This window comes from Neoarius graeffei, chromosome 11 (genome assembly GCF_027579695.1).
Source record: "Neoarius graeffei isolate fNeoGra1 chromosome 11, fNeoGra1.pri, whole genome shotgun sequence".
Classification (NCBI taxonomy): domain Eukaryota; kingdom Metazoa; phylum Chordata; class Actinopteri; order Siluriformes; family Ariidae; genus Neoarius; species Neoarius graeffei.
This window is the reverse complement of record NC_083579.1, coordinates 68,180,037-68,206,034: the sequence shown is the minus strand read 5'-3', so window position 1 is coordinate 68,206,034 and position 25,998 is coordinate 68,180,037. Positions and strand designations below refer to the sequence as shown.

The 25,998-nt window shown below is 40.9% G+C and overlaps 1 protein-coding gene across 1 annotated transcript in view; it reads right to left on the bottom strand.

Moving 5' to 3' along the window:
- esrrb (estrogen-related receptor beta) overlaps positions 1-6,648 on the bottom strand; it is an 80,816-nt gene extending 74,168 nt beyond the window's left edge. The window contains exon 1 of the mRNA XM_060933160.1: positions 6,590-6,648. The gene's annotated coding sequence lies outside the window, so the exon portion shown is untranslated. The remainder of the gene's footprint in view (positions 1-6,589) is intronic.
- Positions 6,649-25,998: the final 19,350 nt, after the last annotated feature.

Sequence of the window (25,998 nt, the reverse complement as noted above, 5' to 3'; positions counted from 1 at the left end):
CTGTGGCAAACTGTTTCGGTGTATACACACACACGCACACGATTAACTGGTGTAGATATTGAAGCTTTTACCATTCTTTTTCATGTAGCAAAAAATTATACCTAAAAATGTGTGTGTAACAATTAAAAAATGTTTTTGTGTGTGTGTGTGTGTGTGTGTGTATATATTTATATTTGTGGGCATGTTATAAAATTAAAATGTCATTAACATCATTAAAAATAAATACATAAACAAATTAACATTAACAATAAAATATAAAAAGTAGGTAGACAAGTTAAGATAGAAAAACAGTATAAAGTGTATATAGGTTGTATATGCATTATAGAAGAAATAGAATGATAGAGTAAGAAAAAATATTTATTTACATATAAATGCAGAGTTTTTGCAAACTCAATGCAGCTTTTCCACACACACACACAAAAAAAATCACATGAAAACATTTTCTTCTCATTGCTTAGAAGTCGTGAAAAATGTAGATGCCAAAATAAATGGATCAAATATTAACAGAGCAAATACATTATATATTACCATTCATTTGTATTCAAATAGACACGCTTGTGATTGAAATATAAATAAATACATATGAATTTATAAATATGAAAAGAAAGAAAAGAATTCTGCGTTCCACCGGCATACAGGGAAAAAAAACAAACAAAAAAAAACCACCCACAACACCAAACTATACCAACATGCACACTGGGATATATTTTCTATCATTTTAACGTGCAGAACACTCTCAGATTTATGAGTCATTTAAAAAAAAAAAAAAGTGTGTAAACGTGCGTTTGAGTCGAGGCTGTACTGTGTGTACCTTGAAAAGAGCTACATTGAACCTTTCTAATCCTGCTTAGTGCTACAAAGCAGATTAAAATATGCATGGCTAAGGCGTTAACGAGCTCGGCCGGGGCACAGAGCGTGGTCAGCGTCCAGGCAGACACACTTCCCCAAAAGCACACACACATGCACTGCAGCACTGTCAGTTTAGCCCAGTTTCATTCTATTCTTTCAGTGTCTCTGTAATCCTACACGTCGCAGGAAGCGCAAAAAAAAAAAAATCCATACAGCTGAGCTACTTGCCATTATTCTTTTCAATCATATCAATCTTTCAGGCTGTCATGGTGCATATCATTTTATGATAATCCAGCCACAACAACACACACATTTGGCTGATTAGATTTTTAGCATGTAAAGAGTTATTGTCTTAAATTATGAGTGCTTTCAATATGGCTTATGATTGTTCTTTCAACATGATATATGTCTGTACATGTAGAGATTACTTGGTGAGCACAGAAATAAAGAAATAAATTAACTTCTGACGGCTATAAATTGTGAGAAATGTTGCACAAGGACATGAGGAAAGAAAAATGATATTTAATATTATATGTAGGTATTTATATGGCTGATTAAACTGATTAGGTATTAAGCATTTAAAAAGAAAAGGCAAAGTGAATAATGTTTAAAAAAAAATAAGACTTCCTAAAAATACGTAGAAGAAAAATGAATGATATCAAACAACATTTTGTTAAATTATATTAAAAGTGTATGAGAATGAGAATGCACTGGGGTTTAAAAGCAGAAGTTTAAGAAGTGCTGTACCGGGACAAATGTGAGTGCGAGTGTGTGTGTGTGTGTGTGGTGTGTGTGTGTGTGAGAGCGAACGAGCGAGCAAGTCCTGAGCAGCACCGCAGTGAACCCATCTCCACGCTACCATCCTTTCTTCTCTCCCTCTCCACCAACAAATAATCCCAGCTGAGCCAATCTCCATGTGATCTGTTTAACCTCGTCTCTTTCCTTTTATTCCCAAGTCTTTAACAGCATGCATGACTCTAAGTGCCGCTTCCCAGTTTCTTTACTCACTCCTTTTGTCCTGCATGAACAAGCACCTTCAGATTTTTTTTTTTTAAATGCACACACACACACACACACACACGCACATACAAATAAAAGGAAAATCACATTAAGCAGCCTCTAATTGATTGGCTACGCACTTAATGCAATGTGCAAAGAGTGCCACACACAGCCAACAACCGGCTTACAGGAGACGGATTTCTTTGCGACGTCCTACACCGAACACGCTCAGAGCACCTGCTATCCTGTAGTTAATAATGTCTTCAAGCCTCATTTACCCCAAAACAAAAAGACAGGAAATATATGTGTGTGTACATGTATGTGTGTATGCATGTGATAAAAGTACAGAGCCTCTACAATAATAGTGAAAAGTTGTTCCCAAACAAATACTTTTACAAAGTAGAAGAAAGGCTGAGAAATAAAGGAGAAAGAGAGGTAAAGGAAATGCAGTGAGTGGCGAGATGGGTTAAAACAAAGCAGAAATGAAAGACAGGAAAGATGCACCTACTGGTTATGATAGCTGAGAGGATCAGGGATGCAAAGTTCTGAAACGTCCATCAGTCCAGTTTTAGCATTCCAGGAAGCAGAAAAGGAGGAAAGAGGAAACAAGTGGCACCTACGTCTACCCCCCAAAAAAGAAAAGGCGGATGCCTTCAGAGGAAAAGGCAAAAAAAGAAGCACCCAGCAGCACAGCACCCCCCAGTATGCGCAGGTACAAGTGTGTGTGCCTGTGGGTGAGTGCACGTGTGCGTGTAAGTTAGTAGTGTGTGTGCACGTGTGTATGTGTCTGTGTGTGGATGAGGATGTGCGAGGGGGGGCAAGAGGCTGGGGGGGGGGTGAGACTGTGAGAGAGAGAGAGAGAGAGAGAGAGAGAGAGGCAGGCAGCAGAGGTGGGAGAGAGCAGTAAGATGGAGTGGCTGTGAGAAAGCGAGAGAGAGAAATGACTCTTTCCATGCTCGGGATAGGGCTCTTTAAGACTGAAGGGCTTGATGAATATGGAACAGCTGCTGTTGGCTGGCTCCAGGGGGCAGGACTTAAAGCGACAGAGAGCGCTGGTGGAACACATGGGAGGGGGTGGGGAGTACGGCCGGGGGTGGGATGGGGGGGGTGTCCTAAATGCCCCCACAGACAATCACATAGCCTGCTACACACACACACACACACACATCTGCGATTTTGTATCATCATAAGATATTGTATGACTACAAATTAATGTTAACATTAACCACAAATTTATAAAAAAAAAAGTGTTATTTCTGTCAAATAAACATGGATGAACTTCTGACAACCAAAAAAAAAGTAATTTTCACATTTCTATACATATTTCGTATCGCATTATGTAGCTGATTTTTGCTGAAATACAGTTAAAGCAACTTGTTTTAATATCGCAAATGACCACATTGGAAAAAAAGGGCTGTTGTTTCACATAAAGAGAAAAAAAACATGTACTATTTACTTCTTAAATACTGCAGTTGCTTTTTTTTTTATTTGCCACACAATTAACCAGTAATTATCATTTATAACTGAAAAGGGCTTCTGTATAGTCTGTGTATTTTTGAACTACTTATTATACTTTATTACTTGTATTGACATTTATTTTTATGTAATTTATAGTTTATTTTGGATTTGCTTGCATTGTGATTTATTTCTATTTATTGCAATATTCATTGCTGAATTTGACCAAAATAAGGAAAGTAGAAAACAGATCATTTTTTAATCCACACGTCGGACATTTAAAAAAAAAAAAAGCCACATCAATAATCAGTATATTTCATCTTTGCCTATAAATCAGAGCATCTGTGAAGTTTTTCATGCACACCATGATACAGTGAACATCTTGTGGAAGTTTTAGAGCAAGTGTGAGAAATGTTTCGAGTAATAACTCAAACCGGACACCCATCAGCTTCTAAGGCGGCAGAAAATCCTCGCCTGTCTTCAGTGTCCCGCGGCTTCAAAAACACCAGTGTCTCACTGTTGATCAAGCCTAGGAACTATGCAGGGAATGCAGATACCATTTCACAGTTGATGAGCGTCTCCATGTTACTGTATCCCATTTTATAAAAGCAACGGCACACCGTATCATCCAAAAAGGAGCTTTGGCAAAACCAGCAGGCAATATGAACAGATGTAACTGTCTGCCTCCCACAAAACCAAATCAAATAAATCCTATAAAGCATTTGAATGACTGAGGCATGCTAGACAAATTCAGAAACTGTTCATCAATCTATTTCACAATCACACTAAACGACTAAAGCGCTGCATGGTTTCTATTTGCTTGTGCTTGCTTCCTGCTGGAATCTACCAGAAGCTTTGAGGGTGGGGAGGGGTCGCTGTCTTGTTATTAGATGGTTCAGCATAACCTTAAGTGAAACCGGCCCTCTCCTATTCATCTGCTCACGTTTCCATAATCAATACTAAAGCATCATGCAATCCCTATTGATCATCACAGGCCCCATTGATGCTCTACTGCAGGCCTTCAAATTTACTTTGCACACAAAACACCACTTATTCAGGTGGACATCACAGCTAGTTTGACGCGCATGATAGTTTGGTATAACATGACAGCCAGGGATAAAAAATATTATCAAACTGTAAACCAAAGCCTCATACGAGAATCTGAAACAGCACCTATACTAAATATTCTAATAAAATTATTACATGTATCCAGACAAAACCAATAGTGCAAACAAATTTTTCTTTTCCTGTAAATATTCTCACATCTGATGCATCCACAGTGCTGTATTACAAGTTCAAACATTAAGGCACCAAACACTCATTTGCTCGAACATAGACATGAAATTGCTTATAAAACCCCTGAAAATAGTGCAAAGCTTTTTAAATACATCAACACTGTGGTTCATGTGGAGTAGGTGTAATTTAATTGCAAAACATGGGATTAAAGGTCATTCATCCAAGATTTTAATCCACCTGATTTGGTTTAAGGGGAGGGAAGAATCCCTCTGGAATGCTCATTAAGTGGCAGGCGTTTGGGATCCTGCACAAAAAAAAAATAAAAATTGCTGTCTCATGCATTTTTTTATACACTCTGCCTTATACATATACTCAACACTATTCACTAATATACTAATTGATAAAGAGATAAATTGCATTTAGGCAGCATTACAGATCCTTGTTTCAGTCACAAAGAGTTTCAGTCATAACCAAGTATTGATTTATCCCTGATTTAGTGAGATGTGTGGATTTGGCGAAATTTGACAGAAATCCAAATACAGGAAAATTTTATAACATGCCTAACGTATAACGCATGGCAAACTGCATAAGTGTCAAAAGGGAAAAAAAAGGTTTGTCATAGAAAGATTAAACTAATCACAGTGTTGTGTATTTAATCAGATATTTGTTTGCTGTACCATGATTGATCTGTTTATATATATATTTTTTGCTGGAAACTATACGAATTTAGTCAGGACGACTAAAAATGATTTAATATACTGAATGTAAAACCATAAACTAAAACTCCAGTCTGTACAGATGTAGAAATTGGATGATGAACTGTTTCGGTCTAACAGAGGTCACAGCAAAGTGTTTACTGTATTGGTTGTACGATATAAAATCAGGTCAACTGTGTAAAGTCACAAAGGCCACTCACTAGCCAGAGACACTTAGTTATCTAGTGCACTAGAGCTTCCTGATGAAGGGAGCACCCAGAAAGCAGAGGGAGCAGACAGGAGCCAGTGTACAGTCACGTTCAGACTAAAATCAATCCTTCTTCCTTTTGTGCTCTTAAATGATGTCAAAGCTACATCAGAATGATACCTGAAGCCCTCCAAGTAAGGTAACTTCACAAGATTTACTACTACTACTGACAGACAGACAGACAGACAGAGGTCATTGCTATGCTTTAGTTTATCTGACATCACACTGATCATGAACGCGCCGTGTTTTATTTCCAAACAGATAATTGGGTCTGACAGCGTAATTTCCGTTCCTTTCAATGTTTACATTTTCTACGTCATGCTCACGTCATTTTAACACCCTTTCAGAAATTAAAGAAAGTAAGTGAATCAAATCAGACACTTAATTACAAGCCACGTGTCCGAAATTGCACCCTCATACAGTAACTATTCCCTTAAGAAACTCCTTATAAAAAAGTGTACTATGAGCTATGAGTGTGTTTTAAAACTTCACCGTTTGGACATTAACTCACTACAGTTTAATAATACTCTAGATCAATGATTCAGGCATGCAAAATGCACGATAAAGTGAAAAAGGTGCGTTTCAGCAGAAGTAGAAAACTTTGCGCGGGCACGACACCGCGGTTGAGCGCGTCGCCGCGGCTCTGCGCGCGCGCGCACAAACTGCCAAGCTAAGCTAATTCAATGGAAGAAGAAGAAGAGGAGGAAAAAAAAAGGCACGTTTTTAAAACTTTGGTAAATAACTTTTAGCAAAGTACACAGAGAGAAAATAAGAGAAAAGGTGGAGGGAAATTACTCTACCTTTTCCCACATACAGGCCATTTTCGAGCTCCCCTTGCAGGTGTGATTGAGAGAGAGAGTAAAGAGAAAAGAGAGAGAGAGAGAGAGAGAGATGTCTTCCTCCTGTCCAAGGCTGCTCTTACCTTCTCAAACTGACTCTTCGTGCTGCACAAGTGTGTGTGTGTGTGTGTGTGTGTGGACCCCTCCTCCAGCTCCGACTCACTGCATCCCATCACACACACACACACTGAGCACATCACACTTTCCTCACACCTTTCCTCCTCGACTAGTTTAAACTAAACACTGACCTTCGGTATTAACTTCGACTTCGAGCGCGTTCCGGTGACTTTCTTCCACCAAAAAAAAGAAAGGAAGGAAAGAAAGAAAACCCCTTCTTCTTGACTCAGCAGTAGTTTTGTTCGCTGTTCGTGTACAGTAGTCTCACCACAGTGAGCTGACAGGATGACAGCCTGCACCAATCTTGAACCATGTCGTAGCTCTGGAGCTTTGACGCCGCCGTCGATGAATAAATTACGAGATAACTGTTAGCGTCGTGTCTGAGGGCCAGGTGAGCCAAGAGTTAGGCAGCGGTGTCGTGTATCATTCGTCGAAACTTCAGGACTTCACTCTGAAGTAAAATAAATAAAAAAAATATCGTTTAAAATGTCAGGAGGCTCGGTTTTCGGTGTAAGCTAAAAAGTTAGCATTTTTTTTTTTTGCTGACTGAAAACGCTCTGAGGTAAAAGTCTGCGCGCGCAGGTTCCACTTCCACAGGGCGCGAGCTCCAGAATCATCTCTATGTATTTACATCAGAAGTAAATTTATTATTATTATTATTATTATTAGATTATTTTTACATTTCCTTAACTAGCTTTTTTTTTAACTTATTTACTTATTATTTTATATTTTAGAACGCAGTCTATTTATTTCCTCTTCTTCTTGTCCAAATGCAGAAACATGAATTACAGTCAGTCAGTCAGTCAGTCAGTCAGTCAGCTCAGTTGTCAGACTGACCCAAAGGAAAAAAATAATATTTTTGTTATTGTTCTCATCATCATTACGAATGTGATTTAATTAAAAGCCACCATGTGGATAAAACAGCTTATAAACTGATTAAAGCATCCCAGAATCAAAGTGACTCGTTTGATGAGCTCCACTAGAGGGAGCACTATTTCACAAGACTCGAATAGAGTTCAAAAGAGGTCTTTGTTTAGGAATGCAGTCTCTGAAGCTGTCTAATTAAAACCCAACAAGAAAGTGTTTGGATTTACAGAGTCAGGATTGTGTGATTGTACAGAGAAACAATGCAGTGATTTCAGAGGTGTTTAGATATTTAATTTATTTTAATGTTCATGTGGTGTAGTGGTTAGCGCTGTCGCCTCGCAGCGAGAAGGTCCGGGTTCGAGCCCCGTGGCCGGCGAGGGCCTTTCTGTGTGGAGTTTGCATGTTCTTTCCGTGTCCGCGTGGGTTTCCTCCGGGTGCTCCGGTTTCCCCACAGTCCAAAGACATGCAGGTTAGGTTAACTGGTGACTCTAAGGTGGGGTTTACATTAGAGCGGATCATCAGATTAACGTTTTTAAAACGATTCGCGTGCACACAGCAACGCCAATACACGATTCGCGTGCACACAGCAACGCCAATACACGGATACGCTCGGCTCCGCAGGCATCCTGCGCTCCAAATCACTCCGCCCTGAACAGCGAGTGCCCTCTGGAGGGTGCGCACTCTGGCCCTGTGTAGCTCACAGAGCGCGCGAGTGAAGCGCACGAGCAGTGATTCGGGACTGAGCCGCTGTGTGTGATCCCAGTGCATATCAGGCATGCGCGTCACTTACCACTTGCAAGTGGAAGGATGGCAAGCCTAAAGACAATCATAACTACACAATGGGCAGTATTTGCAGTATTTTCATACTTTTATACTCTTTAATGAAAGGTGATACAAGGCGGAAGTCCGCGCCGTTTTTCAGCAGTCGCGTCACATGACCAACGCCAGCGAATCAGGAAGGTGGATGTCACAGTGACGTTGTCCAGTGACGACGCCAGCTAGAGCTCAGCACAGCGTATCCGCGTATTCTCAATGTTTACACAGCACTGGACCAGACACGATCTGGATTGAATACGTGGACCCTGGCGGATTCCCGTTTCCCGGCGTTTCCAGGCGTTTTAATGTAAACGGACAGTGCATCCGCGAAGAAAACGAGACAGATACGGTCTAATGTAAACTTGGCCTAAATTGACCGTAGGTGTGAATGTGAGTGTGAATGGTTGTCTGTGTCTATGTGTCAGCCCTGTGATGACCTGGCGACTTGTCCAGGGTGTACCCCGCCTTTCGCCCGTAGTCAGCTGGGATAGGCTCCAGCTTGCCTGCGACCCTGTAGAACAGGATAAAGCGGCTAGAGATAATGAGATGAGATTATATAGCACAAGCTACTTCTGGTAAAATCGTGCACTCTGATTGGTTCCTTGCAGGCAGTATTTTCTCGTAATGCCCATAGGTGATTACAGACTTTCTTTCCAAGGCGCCGGCTTTCAATGTTGCAAAAAAAAAGATTAATTGGAAATCAAAATGGAATAAAAAACGTCCGAAACACAAAAAACAAACAAGAGTCACCGAGTTCTTCAAGAAAGGAGCAATGAAGGGCATTCAGAAACCGCTAACTGCTAACAGAATTTCAGTTTGGGAACCGCTAGCTGTTTATTCTGCATGCATGATTCAACTATGTATTTGTAATACGTCACTATAATGGCAGTCTATTTTAATCTTAGAAATAAACTAGATAGAACTTGACGCCAACGGCGTCGATGGGGATGCCTCCGCCCGGTAGACCACACGCCTTATTAAGTTGTGATTTGGGGATGGACATTTGACCTCACAGTAATCTTGACCTGGTGAAATAACTTGTATTTGCCTTGGAGATATTGTGTTCACAAGGTTTTCGGACAGACATTTGACCTCACAGTGACCTTGACCTTAGACCTTTTGATCTCAAAATCTAATGAGTTTATCTTTGTCCCCAAATGCACAAATGGTAAAAGTTTGGAGAAATTCCTTTGATTTGCCTTGGAGATATTGTGTTCACAAGGTTCTCGGACAGACATTTGACCTCACAGTGACCTTGACCTTAGACCTTTTGATCTCAAAATCTAATCAGTTCATGTTTGTCCCAAAGCGCACAAATGGTGAAAGTTTGGTGAAATTCCTTTCATTAGCCTTTGAGATATCGCGTTCACAAGGTTTCCGGACGGACGCACGGACAGACGGACAACCCGAAAACATAATGCCTCCTGCACCTTACGGTGGCGGAGGCATAAAAAAGTCATATAATAAACTACTTATTAACCTTGCTTGCTCTGTCTTTATGGGAAAATATCAGACCAAGGCCTTATTGTCCGGCTCGGTTCGTACTGTCAAGACCTCGGTCTGATATTTTCCCGTAAAGACCTCTCACTCAGTTAATAAGTAGTTGTTAATAACCAAGATGAAGTCAAGGCTGATATTCACTGAGTCTGAGGTGGATAATTGTTTTAGTATAAATATACAGGTGATTATTTAAAAAAAAAATAAAAAATCATATTTAAAAAATAATTTATTTCAAACTTCAAAAGCGGCATGCAAAGGCATGGCGTAGACTTGTGTCACTTATCTACGCTGAGTCACATAAAATACTTTATTTTGAAACAGATTAAATAAATCACAATTTCAACTTACCTTTGAATTGTTTTAGACAACGGCAAGGTGAATATCGGTGATTATTATATGGCACGAGCTACTTCTGGTAAAATTGTGCACTCTGATTGGTTCCTTGCAGGCAGTATTTTCTCATAATGCCCATGGGTGATTCCAGACTTTCTTTCCAAGGTGAGAGCTTTCAATGTTACAAAAAAAAAGATTAATTGGAAATCAAATTGGAATAAAAAATGGCCGAAACACAAAAAACAAACAAGAGTCACCGAGTTAGTCAAGAAATGAGCAATGAAGAGCATTCAGAAACCGCTAACAGAAATTCAGTTTTGAAACCGCTAGCTGTTTATTCTGCATGCGTGACTCAACTATGTTACAAATATATAACGTGACTGAAAGCAGCGTAACGCCTCACTATAATGACCGTCTATTTTAATCTTAGAAATATAAAAGCCATATAATAAACTCCTTATTAACCTCGCTTGCTCGGTCTTTACAGGAAACTATCAGACCTCTGTCTTTTTGTACGGCTCGGTTCGTACTGTCAAGACCTCGGTCTGATATTTTCCCATAAAGACCTCACAGTCAGTTAATAAGTAGTTGTTAATAACCAAGATGAAGTTGAGGTTATTATTCACTGATAATTGTTTTTTGTCTTTCAGCCATTTTTCCTTCCATTTTGTTTTCCAATTTATCTTTTTTTTTGTCCTTTTTTTTGAGTCTGAGGCGGATAATTGTTTTAGTATAAATACACAGGAGATTATTTTTTAAAAAATCCTAAAAAATAATTTATTTCAAACTTCAAAAGCGGCATGCAAAGGCGCAGCGCGGACTTGTGTCACTTATCTACGCTGAGTCACATAAAATACTGTTTTGAAATTCCACCTTACCTCTGAATTGTTTTAGACATTGGCGAGGTGAATATCGGTGATTTGTAATTCTTCCTCACTTATGGTGACGAAGAGATTGGCAGCCATTTTGCCGAGTCACTCAAGGTGATTATTGAGAAATCGTCCGGATTTCCTATAATCAGCTGCGTATTTACAATAATTACTAATATTAGTATACACTCTCAGATATAAAGGGAACAAATGTACTCTTCCTTCTCACTGACATGGCATGGTACCTTCATGGGTATGTATTTTGTACCTTTCATATGCATTGTTTATCTGCAAAAGTGAATAGCATACCTTTAAGAAATACCACTGGTGTACCTTCAAAGCTTTACTCTAAAAGTTAATTAAAGCTTTTAAATCTTCCCAGGTAAAAGATACATACTAAAAGGTACAAAACATCCCACCCCAGTGACAAGGAAAAGAACAGCTTGGTACCTTTACTTCTCAGCATGTGTTTAGCCTCCATGTGAACTCTACATCATCTTCAGTAAGCGCTTTATCCTGCTCAGGATTGCAATGGATCCAGAGCCTATCCCAGGAACACTAGACATGAAGTGGGAATACACTTTGAATATGACACCAGTCCATTTCAGGGCACCGTGCATACACACATTCACGCCTCGGGACAATTTTAACACAGCCAACCCACCTTCTGAGATGTTTTTGGAGAGGAGGAGGAAACTGGACAACTCAGGGGAAACCTACACGAACACAAAGGAGAACATGAAACTCCACAGACGCCTGAGCTCAGGACCGAACTGTGCTACCCTTAAATTGCACATCTTTATAAATTATCTATAATTGGTACACTGCCGTTCAAAAGTTTGGGGTCACCCAGACAATTTTGTGTTTTCCATGAAAAGTCACACTTTTATTTACCACCATAAGTTGTAAAATGAATAGAAAATATAGTCAAGACATTTTTCTGGCCATTTTGAGCATTTACTGTACTCGACCCCACAAATGTGATGCTCCAGAAACTCAATCTGCTCAAAGGAAGGTCAGTTTTATAGCTTCTCTAAAGAGCTAAACTGTTTCCAGCTGTGCTAACATGATTGTACAAGGGTTTTCTAATCATCCATTAGCCTTCTGAGGCAATGAGCAAACACATTGTACCATTAGAACACTGGAGTGATAGTTGCTGGAAATGGGCCTCTATACACCAGTGACGTGCGATGAGGTTTGTGGCTAGTGAGGCACTCACTACGTTTACATGCACATAGAGAGAATCGAATTTCTGCCGTTGCTCGACTGAAATCGAAGTTCAAAATGCCATGTATACACCTTAATTCGGCTGAAATTGAACCGAACTTGATTTCTCGGAATCGAGCTACACGACCTAGTTTATGCGATTTCTGCCGAGCTACTTTGTGCATGTATACCCTATCGAGCTAGTTGTCGAGCTACTTCCGGAAGTGACGAGTGACGAGACCACAAGCGGGAAACACAACAGCCTCGGTCGGCATGACAACAGTAGTAGCGAGCAGCAGAAGAGGTCAGGAGGAACAAACGAAGAAGAGAAAATGGCGATGTAGAGCTCTCTGAAGTGTGGGTGGAGCACAGAGGACGGCAGGACAAAGCTTCTGGTACTAATAGGCTTTTTATTGTCAGAATTTTCAGTTTAACAGCCTACTTTTATTCTTGAGAGAAAAACACACACACGCGCGCGCGCTGTGTTCTAGTCCCGGGATGAGCTCTCCCCTCTGCTCTCCCTCTGCCTCCTTAAATAGGGCGCGGTTACTGGGAAGACACACAAACACAGGTTAATTACAGTCAGGTGAAGTGATTCTGCCACTCACCTTCCCTGGCTCCGCCCTCCTGTCACAGACCGGCGCTTGACCACGCCCCCACTGCCACAGGCAAGCAGAAACGTGCACTTCTGGAGCAATGAGGAGACAGAGTTCATGCTCATTCAGCTTAAGGAGTTGAATATATTAAAATTCATGGACGGGAGAAAACGCGCAATGGAGAACACGGAACTGATAACTTTGTTTACACTCTTGAATAGCTCTTCTTCATGACGACAACCGGAAGTGTACCAACACGATGGGGCGTGTTGCGCCACCTGTGGCTCGGGTGCACAATGCACCTCACACAATAGCCCGATTTCATTGTGTGCATGTAGGATTGGATTTCTCTGGCACCCTGCTGGGACCTTCAGCTCGATTACCGACAGCAGCTCGATTTGGATGTGCATGTTAACGTAGTCAGTGACTTTTTCAAAATCAGATTTTCAAATATGCACCAAAATATTTGCCAAATACCGATTAGTTTCATATCTCATAGCAGCATTCTTTACATAAGGTACATTTGAAGGTACATATTTGGCCAAGGAAGAATGAAAAATGAATGGCGGTTCAGTAGCCTACATACCTCCAAAAAACACCACGGCGGACCACACAGGCCACACAGCGGGTACCATACACAGAACAAACCACACAGCACCACGGCGGATGCCACAGACAGAACAGGTTGTACCACTCAATTTGAAACGATCGGGTTATCTTCTGCCCAGTCCTCTGAAGTAATTCCTTTAGCTCCGGCGTTGGCCGTCCATTCTTTATCACGTCCCGTTTTCCTTGAAAGTCCAACTTTGAGAAACCTTTCAGTCGAGCTATTACATCCTCCATTAATTTGTTGCAGTCAATTGGAACAAGCCAACAACAGTCCAAATTAAACTTTACGTGACGACGTAGAGAAGAAGCAACCACCAAACAAGAATAACTGAGCTCACGTACGCCCTCTGCACTGCGGCAGAGCTACTGCCTGCCTCACCTCATGTCTTTTCAGTGCGGCTTTATGTCAAACTGTTAACACTAAATAAGTGATACACATACGTAGAAAACATTACATATAAGGAAAGTGAGGACATATTATACACATGTCTACAATGTATAAAAAACATTTTAATACAGCATTACGTTGGTAGCATACACAAAGTAAGCAAAAGGCACGCGCTCAACCCAGTTAACAAGGGATTGCGCAATCTGACGTGAGGCACGGCTTGGTGCTGCCTCACGTCGCTGCATATTCGCTGCAGTTGAATAGGAAATAGGCAAATACGGCGATTTTGATCGCAAAAATGATTGAAATTATTTGAATCATACAGAAATGGCATATATAGCACAGATGATTGGACAAATCTTTATTGTTATCATTATTTACATTCATTACATCTCATGATGGCTGGATGATGACCGGTGAGGCCCTGCCTCACCTGCCGCCCCTGACCGCACGTCACTGCTATACACCTATGTAGATATTGCACCAAAAACCAGACATTTGCAGCTAGAATAGTCATTTACCACATTAGCAATGTATAGAGTGTATTTCTGATTAGTTTAAAGTGATCTTCATTGAAAAGAACAGTGCTTTTCTTTCAAAAATAAGGACATTTCAAAGTGACCCCAAACTTTTGAACGGCAGTGTATATATCAATACTGCTAGGCTATGAAGTGAGAGCCTAGTAAACGGATTTGACCTGTGAACAGATTGTTAGACAGATTTTACGACGAGTTAACAACAAGAAATTGCTGTCTCAGTTAAGAATTGCTTATTTTATAATATTAAGTTGACTGAGTCATATGTGACTGAGGACTACACACAGTTTGATGAGGTTTTGTAGGGGTTTTATTTATAGTTGCTTTACGAAGGAGTAGCTGTTTTTTTCCTCTGCGGTTGTAAGCTGCTCCCTAAATGAATTACGGCATCATGGCAAACCGAGTTATAGTCACTCACATTTGGAGTGGATAGATAGGTAAAATATGTTCTCAGATCAAAAGGAATCGAGCATCCGTCTAAACTCACCCTGCTGAACATTGCGTAATTCAAAACCCAAGCATTTTTCTTTGCGGCGCTCAAACTGAATCAGACACCAGTCTCTCCTCGAAAGTCATTCCTCTCAATCCTCTGCATTTCCAAATTTCATTTGGAAGATGCTCGTGCTCACTAGGCTTGCCCCATGGTAGTCTCTTGCTTCACTTCATCCTGTAGAGTTACTTGGTTAACAAAAATGGATAGCAGACTCTAAGTGGATTTCGAAATCTTTGAATGGACTTTGGAGTAGATGTGCAGTGCAGTGCAACCTCCTCCACCTTTATCCATCCATCCATCCATCCATCCATCCATTATCCATAACCGCTTATCCTGTGCAGGGTCACAGGCAAGCTGGAGCCTATCCCAGCTGACTATGAGCAAGAGGCGGGGTACACCCTGGACAAGTCGCCAGGTCATCACAGGACTGACACAGAGAGACAAACAACCATTCACATTCACACCTACAGTCAGTTTAGAGGCACCAGTTAACCTAACCTGCATGTCTTTGGACTGTGGGGGAAACCGGAGCACCCGGAGGAAACCCACGCGGACACGGGGAGAACATGCAAACTCCACACAGAAAGACCCTCGTTGGCCACCGGGCTCGAACCTAGAACCTTCTTGCTGTGAGGCGACAGTGCTAACCACTACACCACTGTACCATCCCTTTATACATCCTTCATCCTTTCTTTATTTTTCTTTCTTTCTCTCTCTCCCTCTGCTCTGAAATGAGACTGTTTCACACAGGAGATGGGCTTCCAAGGCGAAATGAGGATGTCTGCTTCATGGGATCTGGCAGGAAATCCATATAGTGCAATGTTTATCATTGAGCCATTACCACGCAGCCAAATGAAAGGACAATAATCCAATTATTTAAGGCAGATTTACCTGAGGAGCATTCACAGCTTCTTTTTTTTTTTTTTGAAACAGTGAAGCATCAAGTAATACACTGAAGAAAACAGAGTGTTACTTCATTATAGAAGTCCGTATGGAGTTCTGGCACTTGGAGACAGGCCAAGTATTTAGAAATCCTCAAAATAAAATGAGCTTTTCATCTCAACTGCAATTAAACTGGCAATACGGCAACAATATGCTGCCATACACTGTATTTTTGAATGATTGCAATGATGGTGTGATGACACACGTGTTCATCAGAAGCTGGAGCCTGCAAACAATCTAGTTAAAATCACTATAACCTCACAAGAGTTTCACTACACTCAGCTCCTGGCTAATGAACTGCAGTATGTTAAGGACACATTAACAGCACCTTGTGGCACATGGTCTCCCTCAGTATATATTAGTATGTCATGTGTCAGGCACATTTAATGTGTTTGCTTGCAAGCGTGGTCACAGGTAAAACTTCTAATCACTTTCGAAGATGAAGAAGAGAAAATAGTCCTGCTAATGTGTAAGACATGACTCAGGTCCAGATATTTAACAGTTATTCCATGCAATCGAGTCGTACATGAGCTGATAGCCGACGAGGTGCATAGCGCCGAGTCGGCTATAAGCCACGTACGACGAGATTGAGTGGAATAATTGTTTTATTCTATCCACATTCACTGGATTTTGAGAAACAGAGCATTTTTATTTTTATTTTTTTCAAATTCTATAAATAAAAACTTTATACAAAACGCCCGACAAAATCATTTCCGCTTAGGCGGACTTCTTAAAAACCTATCGATGGCTGCACAAATTGACTTTAGTATTGGGTTTTTTTTGTAGAAAAAACTTTGTCTTGCTGTCGTGCCAAAGCATAGCTTTAGACATTTTTGTATTTATTTCTTCCTTGGACATTTCAGTTCTGTAATTTTCAAACTTCTTTGAGCTTTTGAACCAGTCTAAAAAAAAAATCAACTAATTTTAATGCTTAAAGATGAAGAATGTAAACAAACCGGCGAAATGACAGGAGCAATTTGTGAAAAATGCAATGATAATAATAATAATTCTTGAAAAAAAATGTTCTTACCATGAAATACTTTAATTCCATATTTTATTGCCATTTTTGGTTTTTTTGGGGGGTGGGGGGGGGTGGGGGTTGTTTTTGAGTAGTTTTTATTTCGTCCTTGGTTGGTTCAGCAACACACTCCACCATTTTGTTTTTCTCTACTCACGGTATATGAGCTGATATCCTAGTAGTAGAGTAGTCAATCAGAGTGCACGATTGCTCATATCCAGTGAATGTGGCTCTAATAATATATAGTTATTATTAGGTACAAGTCTGATTGCTTGTCTTTTGCAGTGTCATTTATTTTCATGCCTCCGACCTTCCCAAAAACATGCTGGTAGGTGGATTAGTGATTCTAAATTGCCCCATGTGTGAATGTATGTGTTCATATGTTGCCCTGTGATGTACTAGTATGTATCCCAAGTTGGTTTCTTTAATGTTTTACTTTAAAAAAAAAAGCTGTACTGAGTACCAATTACCAACTGTTTAAGATGCATTTAATACCGTATCTAAACTGTGTTTGATCTAAGTAGTGCCTGGTGTTAAAAACCATTTATTCAGCACTAACAAGCTACTCATTATGAAGTCTTTCATGGACAGTAAGCATGGTGGCCTCTGAGCGTGGAAGAGAGGCAAAATAGAAGGTTTATCTTATTTGGGAAAGTGAAGGGGGCCTGGCCTTATCTGTCAATAAACAGTAATTAGATTTTGTGCCCGATAGTGTCGATTGGTTTCTAATCTAGCTGTCGGCTGGGATGTGTATAATTAAAATCCTGATTGATAAAGGGGCTCGAGACCGCCTACACCACCACATAGTTACTCCCCTTCCCCTCCGCTCGTCAGTGCCCTAACGGACGCACATACCCCAACCTGACCCCTTATGGAAGGAAGAAAGCATGGCGATACGAAAGAGGGCCAGGGAGAAAAGTGGAAAAGTGCACCTCTTATTGATCAGAGCTATCTGCTTTCCAATCAGTGGCTCTTTTTTTTTTCTTCCAGCAGAGAGTCCTGAACAAAGGGTTCATTTGCAGTTGTAGCTCGAGGGGACCTTTATCCACTCCCAATGTGCTGGAGAAATACAGGTGATTCAGTTCAGCATAATAGCAATGGTCAATCAAATACTTCCAGCTCCTTTTGACTGTGATTTTGCAATTATTGCCTACTATTGGAAGTTGATAGTTCCTTTATTGCCAGGAAGATCGTGGGAGTCAAAACCATGCCTGTATAAAACACATTTATAGTATCGATTAAGATGTAAATTTCACTTTGAATTTGTCTGTGTGTAAAGAGATAGAGGGAAAAAAGGAAAACAGAGAGAGGAAATCCTCAGATCAACTCTCAAACATGGGGATGAAACAGTGGCAAAACTAATTAGGGGACATTTCAGTAGGTTTCACGCAGACAGAGAAAAGACAGCCCTGAGGGCACAGAGAGAATGAGAGAGGATAAAAACAGAGCAACACACCTTCATCTGCTCCGGTGTCAGCTCAGAGGTCTGAAAATGCACACGTGCAGAAGAGCCAGCTAAAGTCAGAGTAACTCATGTAACACGGTTTCTGAGAAGTATGTGGACCATCCATCGAAAAGAATGTGTTAAAAAAAGATTTATATCACAGTGCTGTTGAACTCAAGTCAGCTTGGTCAGAGGGTGTTGAATAATTGATTAACTGATCGGATTTATAATGTTGATTAATCCTGTAACAGCAGCCCTGATACCAGAATAACTGCACGGTTTTTATATTATTACAGTATATTAATATATTGTTGTGTTGGTTGTAATACATCACTGTTTCTATAGTAACAACACACACAGGAACTTGTATGTTAGATGGTCATGTAAATGGATTAAAAATGACATCTAATTGTCGATGGAGTATGATGAGGTTTTCTCTGAGGAGATTTTTATCCCCTGCTCTGAAGGATGGGGGTATACTGGTTTACCTCTGTCCATCCATCCATCCATCCATCCGTCCATCCGTCCATCCGAAACACCCTTTTCTCAGCAACCACAAATCATAGCCACTCGGTACTTGGTACCAAACTTCAGCTTGGGGTTCTATACCATGTATACCGTTTTCAGGTCTGTCCCACATCGACTTCCTGTTTACCGACTGAATGTATTTATGAAACATAGTTACAAAATTTTCATAACACTTTTCTCAGCAACTACAAATCACAACTGCTTGATATTTGGTACCGAGCTTCAGCTTGGGGTTCTATACCATGTATACCATTTTCAGGTCTGTCGCACATCAACTTCCTGTTTACCGACTTAATGTATTTATGAGGGCGGCACGGTGGTGTAGTGGTTAGCGCTGTCGTCTCACAGCAAGAAGGTCCGGGTTCGAGCCCCGTGGCCGGCGAGGGCCTTTCTGTGCGGAGTTTGCATGTTCTCCCCGTGTCCGCGTGGGTTTCCTCCGGGTGCTCCGGTTTCCCCCACAGTCCAAAGACATGCAGGTTAGGTTAACTGGTGACTCTAAATTGACCGTAGGTGTGAATGTGAGTGTGAATGGTTGTCTGTGTCTATGTGTCAGCCCTGTGATGACCTGGCGACTTGTCCAGGGTGTACCCCGCCTTTCGCCCATAGTCAGCTGGGATAGGCTCCAGCTTGCCTGCGACCCTGTAGAAGGATAAAGCGGCTAGAGATAATGAGATGAGATGAGATGTATTTATGAAACATTTCGCGTGGATTTACAAAATTTTCATAACACTTTTCTCAGCAACTACAAATCACAACTGCTTGTTATTTGGTACCGAGCTTCAGCTTGGGGTTCTATACCACGTATACCGTTTTCAGGTCTGTCCCATATTGACTTCCTGTTTACCGACTGAATGTATTTACAAAACATATAGGGTGGATTTTGACGCTATTTCAAGAAGCAAAATCCTATTTCAGAATGACAGTTTACCAGGATGCTATTTGAAACTCCTGGGGAGAGACACTGCTCTTTACTTAGTTGTTTGAGGGTTAATTATTTGTTGAAGTCAACATTCATAATAAGTGTCCTATTCCTTCGATCACTTGCATTCTGATATAAGCGAGGGGGGGATACATAAGTGAGCAGTAGCTCACAGTTGATCTTGTTTTTTTTCGTTTTTAGGAGTTTTTTTTTCTAACAGTCAGATAAAGTTGCAACATTACAATTTTCCAACACAGCAAAGTTTTCAGGATGGAGAGCTCATTAAACAACTATAAATAGCTAAAAGATGTGATGTGACATTCCTTAATTAAAAAAAAAGTCTTCCTGACAGTGGCAGCACAGTGGCATAATGGTTCTGGGTTCAAGCCTAGCGGCCGACAGGGGCCTTTCTGTGTGAAGTTTGCATGTTCTCCCCATGTCTGTGTGGGTTTCCCCCGGGTGCTCTGGTTTCCTCCAGAGACATGCAGGTTAGGTTAACTGGTGGCTCTAAATTGACCGTAGGCATGAATGTGAGTGTGAATGGTTGTTTGTCTCTATGTGTCAGTCCTGTGACGATCTGGCGACTTGTCCAGGGTGTACCCCGCCTCTCATCCATAGTCAGCTGGGATAGGCTCCTGCTTGCCCACGACCCTGCACAGGAAAAGTGGTTACAGATAATGGATGGATGGATGGTCTTTCTAACAAAATGCTGTGGTATAAGAGAAATTAAGTATTTCAAGATGTGCTGTTGTTGGTAAATAATCAATTTCACAGTGGTGATTATTTTTCTATCCCAACACACCCTGTTGTGTTTTATTCAAATAACCTACACTTGTATTTTCATTGCTAGGAATGAAAATAATATACAACTGTAATATGGTCTTTCAGGTCGTAACATTTTATTCAAACTAAATTTGTAGAAGTTGTTTATAAGCAAAATCCAAGCACGTCACATTTGCTCATTTGAATGTCTTATGAGAGCAGGTTGAAATACTGTAAATGGGCAATTGTTTAGCAGAGAGGCCAAAATTATGAAATTATTACTGGGCGGCACGGTGGTGTAGTGGTTAGCACGGTCGCCTCACAGCAAGAAGGTTCTGGGTTCGAACCCAGCAGCCGGCGAGGGCCTTTCTGTGTGGAGTTTGCATGTTGTCTGTGTGGGTTTCCTCCGGGTGCTCCGGTTTCCCCCACAGTTCAAAGACATGCGGTTAGGTTAATATGGGATGGAGGTGCCCTTGAGCGAGACACCTAAGTCCCAACTGCTCCCTGGGTGCTGTTAGCATGGCTGCCCACTGCTCTGGGTATGTGTGTGTGCTCATTGCTCACGTGTGTGTGCATGTGTGTGTTCACTGCTTCAGATGGGTTAAATGCAGAGAGTAAATTTCACAAGTGTGTGATGAATAAAGTTGTGCTTTCTTTATTAAGATTGCTAGCTTGAGCTTGTCAGCTCAGTGATATTGCTAAAGTATGGAATCCAAGGCAAAATGTCCCAAAAATCATATTTAAAAATCATCATCATCCCAATTATAGCAATGTCGCTTCAGAGGAATCTTGGTTTGAATTTTAAGCAATGAAAGTTAATTTTTTTTCTGACTTAATTCCGTTACTGATTTTGCATTCAGAGTTAAACATAGCCAGTTTTTCTATGCTTTTTTAGGGTCAAAAGATACCCCATACAATGTGAATTTTTTTTTTTAATACCATTATCTTGAGCACTGCAACTAAAAAAGTTACCACATTTTTCTATGAATGTAATTCCATTACAGAAAAACTACCCCTATGTAGGGACAGCCACAGTCCCCGTCTAGAACTACAAATCCCATCAACTAACTTCCGCGATGACCTACGTCACGGCGTCCATGATTACGTCACATCACGTGACCGACTCTATAAGTGACCCGGTCATCCTCAACTCGCTGTCTCTCGCTCTGTGAATCTTCGTATCATACAGACATATAGAGATACCCACTTTCATCGGACCATCCGAAATCACGACGTCTGCCTTGCAAGAAAGAAGACTCAGCGTGCTTTCGTATATACCACTGGCCACGGTAAAGAGTACCTAAGTTGCGCCATCTCACTCAATTGAGTTACAACCGGTTTATTTGTTTATTATAAGTAACGTTACGGCTGCAGCCCAAGCAGTTAACTAAAAGTTAGAAGCGACCGGATTCCTTCTGACTTAATCACTGTGCACATTATCGTCAGAGACTTTTCCTCACGAATGCGAAACTTCGGGACATCTCTGCATATCCTGCATAGAAGCAAGATACTGGAAGTAAGGCTGGCATTTGGGCAAACTAGTCTTAGGAATTAGCTTTATGAAGTAGTGTGAATTTAAACTCAGAAACTGTTTAATTGTGCACACTGTGACACTTAGAGTGTTGAGTTGATCATTGTGTTCTACATTGTTCTCTCTCCGTTGTTTTAATAGATGGGTTGTTGCATGCTCTTTTCTATCTTCTCTAACATCCCTTAATTTCATTATTACACACACTTTGACCTCATCAAGATTTCAGTGGATTCGGTAGTGTTATGAGGTAGTGGGATTAGCAACCACGACGAATTCCTTTGTCTCAAGAAGACCACAAGATGATTTTCCCTTCCCCCCAACACCTTAGATAACATTCCAAACTTTACAGTGCATCCTCTCATACACACACACAGACACACGCTCACACACACATACACACACGCTCATCAAGTACTACCTCACTATGTGTGCCTTATATATGTATATTGCTGCTGACCATATTGAATGTATTCAACTGCTATTACCCATTTAGTATCGTTGTTACAATAAATTCAATTATTCTGTTAAACTGTGCCTGTCTGTTTTTGCTACTGTATACTTGAAGTCACACAATCTCAAAGAACTCCAAATTGCCTTCACCCAAGTGTATATGAATGCTATTGGCTGTAGTGTCTATGTAATACGGTAAGTAATACATTATTGCTGCATCAGTAGTGATCATAATAATTTGGAATATACCATAATTTAGCTGTTTGGTAATTTATTATTAAACACCAAAATTAATGGTATTATTAATGAGACTGATTTAATGAGACTGATCACTTAAGACCAATTGCACCCACACCTAAATAGTTCTCTCTGAATAGTTGAAGAGAGAAATACAGGTAAAAAACTGAATATAAAGTACAGAGGTAACTGTTGGTCTGTGACCTCTGCTGTCTGCTTCTGGTCACCCAGCATGTCACATGCAGAGCTGAGTCGTCAACATAAATGATGGCTCTGCAATTTTTTTTCTTCTTATTTTAATTCTCATGTTCTGCACATGTCTGCATACACACACATTACGTCCTGTGTTACTGTCTCTATGGGGTGTTTCCATTGATTTGTACATTATTCTACATAAATAACATTGTGTGTATGTAGTCTTTCAAATGAAAACAAAAAGGGACCACTGAAATATGTCCATAATGCCAAAACTGTATTCCTATCATTTGGGTATTTTGTTCCCACAAAGGAGTTGATCTCTCTCTCTCTCTCTCTCTCTCTCTCTCCCTCCATCACGCCAATCCTGTTGTTACTGGAACTTAATAAATCACAAATTAATCATGTGTGTGTACGTGTGTGTGGGAGAGCGAATGAGAGGAGGTCTTGGAAGGGGGGTTAATAGAAGTTGGAGCAGTGGCCCAGTACTTAATTTGCTTCTTAATGGAATGCAAAGTTTCCAAAGGAAAACTTCCATTGGGCAGAAAATGCCTTTCTTAGTTTTTAATTTGGGTGGCTTTGAGATGGATTGAGATTGATACGTGCTTACAGAAGTTTCTCAAGCATCCCTTCCTTTAGAATTTACCTAATTGAACCGATTTGCATCATTTCCCCTCCAAACAAGTGTGATCCTTTAGGCTTACTCTGACATGAAACCTGAATTTACACTGAATCTACATTGTCCTTCGCCAAGCTCACTGTAAATATGAACAAAATTGAAACAGATACCTTGTGAGTGACGCATTTAAACATCTATTAATCATCAGTGCCAGTTGGTATGATGAAAATTCAACAATTTTATCTCTCCACTGATGCTAGTATCTTAAACATTGCTTCATTTATTCATTCATCTTCATTAACCACTTTATCCTGGTCAGGGTCACAGTGGATCCGAAGACTGTCCTGGAACATTGAGCGTTTGTTGGGAATACACTCTGCACAGGATGCCAGTCCATCACAGGCTACTATGTACAGGGGGCTGTAAAATTAGGTATACAGTAAGGATTATACGCGAACAACAGCAGCAGGATGACTTCTACTTTCAGCAGGATGGGGCGCCACCGCACTTCGCACTCAATGTGCGTGCGGTACTTGACAAAGAATTTCCCAACAGGTGGATTGGATGTCGGGGAGCCGTTGACTGGCCACCACGTTGGCCGGATCTCACCCCTATGGACTTCTTTTTCTGGGGATGTGTAAAAGATAGGGTTTTCGCACACAAGCCACGTTCTGTTGATGCCATGATTGAGTTCATACGGAAAGCTTGCCAGGAAATTGATGCTGATAAAGACCTTTGTGCCAGAGTGCGCATGGGTGTCCACACTCGACTAGTGGAGTGTGTGAATGCCAGGGGCAAACAGTTTGAACACTTGAGGGATTAAAATGTTTATTATTGATATATTATTGATATGTTTGTATAATCAATAAAATAACGTTTTTGTGCGAATGTTTTGTTTTTCATTACTATATACCTACTTTTGCAGCCCCCTGTATACACACATTGAGAACAAGAGTCAATCCAACAATCCATGTATTAGGGGTTTGAGGTAAACGGAGAAGGTGGCACGGTGGTGTAGTGGTTAGCACTGTTGCCTCACAGCAAGAAGGTTCTGGGTTCGAGTCCAGTGGCCAACGGGGGCCTTTCTGTGTGGAGTTTGCATGTTCTCCCCGTGTCCGCGTGGGTTTCCTCCGGGTGCTCCGGTTTCCCCCACAGTCCAAAGACATGCAGGTTAGGTTAACTGGTGACTCTAAATTGACCGTAGGTGTGAATGTAAGTGTGAATGGTTGTCTGTGTCTATGTGTCAGCCCTGTGATGACCTGGCGACTTGTCCAGGGTGTACCCCACCTCTCGCCCATAGTCAGCTGGGATAGGCTCCAGCTTGCCTGCAACCCTGCACAGGATAAGCGGTTACAGATCATGGATGGATGGAAAACCTGTAGGAACCCTCCATTGATGAAGGTAGAACATGTAAAGCACTGTGCAGAAAGTTACCTGAGCTCTGGACTGAATCAGGGATCCTGTAGCTTTCAGGTTCACACTTGATAATTTTGTGATGATCCATGTGATGCTTGGATGTCTTCAGTAGCAAGCTTTTGGATTCATTTTCCGTCTGTCTTCCACTGAGATTTAAATCTATTTAAGCTCGCTGTCACTGAATGAATGAAATGAAGATGTGTCTGATTTGAACAGAACAGCCCATGAGGTATGTAAAGTGGTGATCAAAGTTTGGAAAACTTTCCAACTTAAAGTCCAACCATGAGAAAAGACCACTGGTCAAATTCTGGTCTTGGAGGGCCATAAACGTCCTTCTTCTAACACACTAAACTGACTCATTAAACTTATGTGGTGTTTTATATAACGTAGAATGCTAAACTCTACAGTGTTGTGGTCCTTAAGGCTGGAGTTTGACAGCTCTGCACTAAACGACAATTCTCTACTTTCACATACCCATAATGCTTTGCACCTTGGGGGGTAACCAGGCGCTATATTTGTTTACTAAGTCAGATAACCTCAGTCATTTCTTCATGACTTTTCCTGATTTAAAGTTTTATAGAATGAATAAATAAGCTAAGCATCGAAAAGCGTGGTTAGACAGAATTCGCCATCAAAATTTTACACCGACAGACAATACGCGACTGTGTTCTGCACACTTGGGTGGTGGAGTAAAGTCTGATGATCCAAGTCATGAAGCCTACAACCCCTCTGTATTTGTGTTTAGTCATAAAAAGTGCAAAAACCAAATAACAAGGACAAGTCAAAGAACTGAAAAGGGCAACTTTATTGAAGGATCAACTCCCAAAACAAAGTGCAAATGATGCAGTGTAAGAAAGCTTACATGTACTTCCCCTTTTAGTGTTTATGTAGGTAGATCAAAAGGAGTATTTGATCCTGTAGTCCTAACAGCTTTCTCTAACAGCCCAAAGATTGTCGTAATCTGGGAGCAGATGAGCTCGAGGAAAATCAGAGTAAAGAAAATCAAAATCAACTTGAACTTCCATCCATCCATTATCTTTAGTCGCTTATCCTGTGCAGGGTCGCAGGCAAGCTGGAGCCTATCCCAGCTGATTATGGGCGAGAGGTGGGGTACACCCTGGACAAGTCGCCAGATCATCACAGCGTTGACACATAGAGACAAACAATCATTCACACAAACATTCAACTTAAACAAGTGTTGCCAGGCAAAACAAACCTCGCCCGGTAGCACTTATGATGAATATGAAGGAAGATATCATGAAAAAA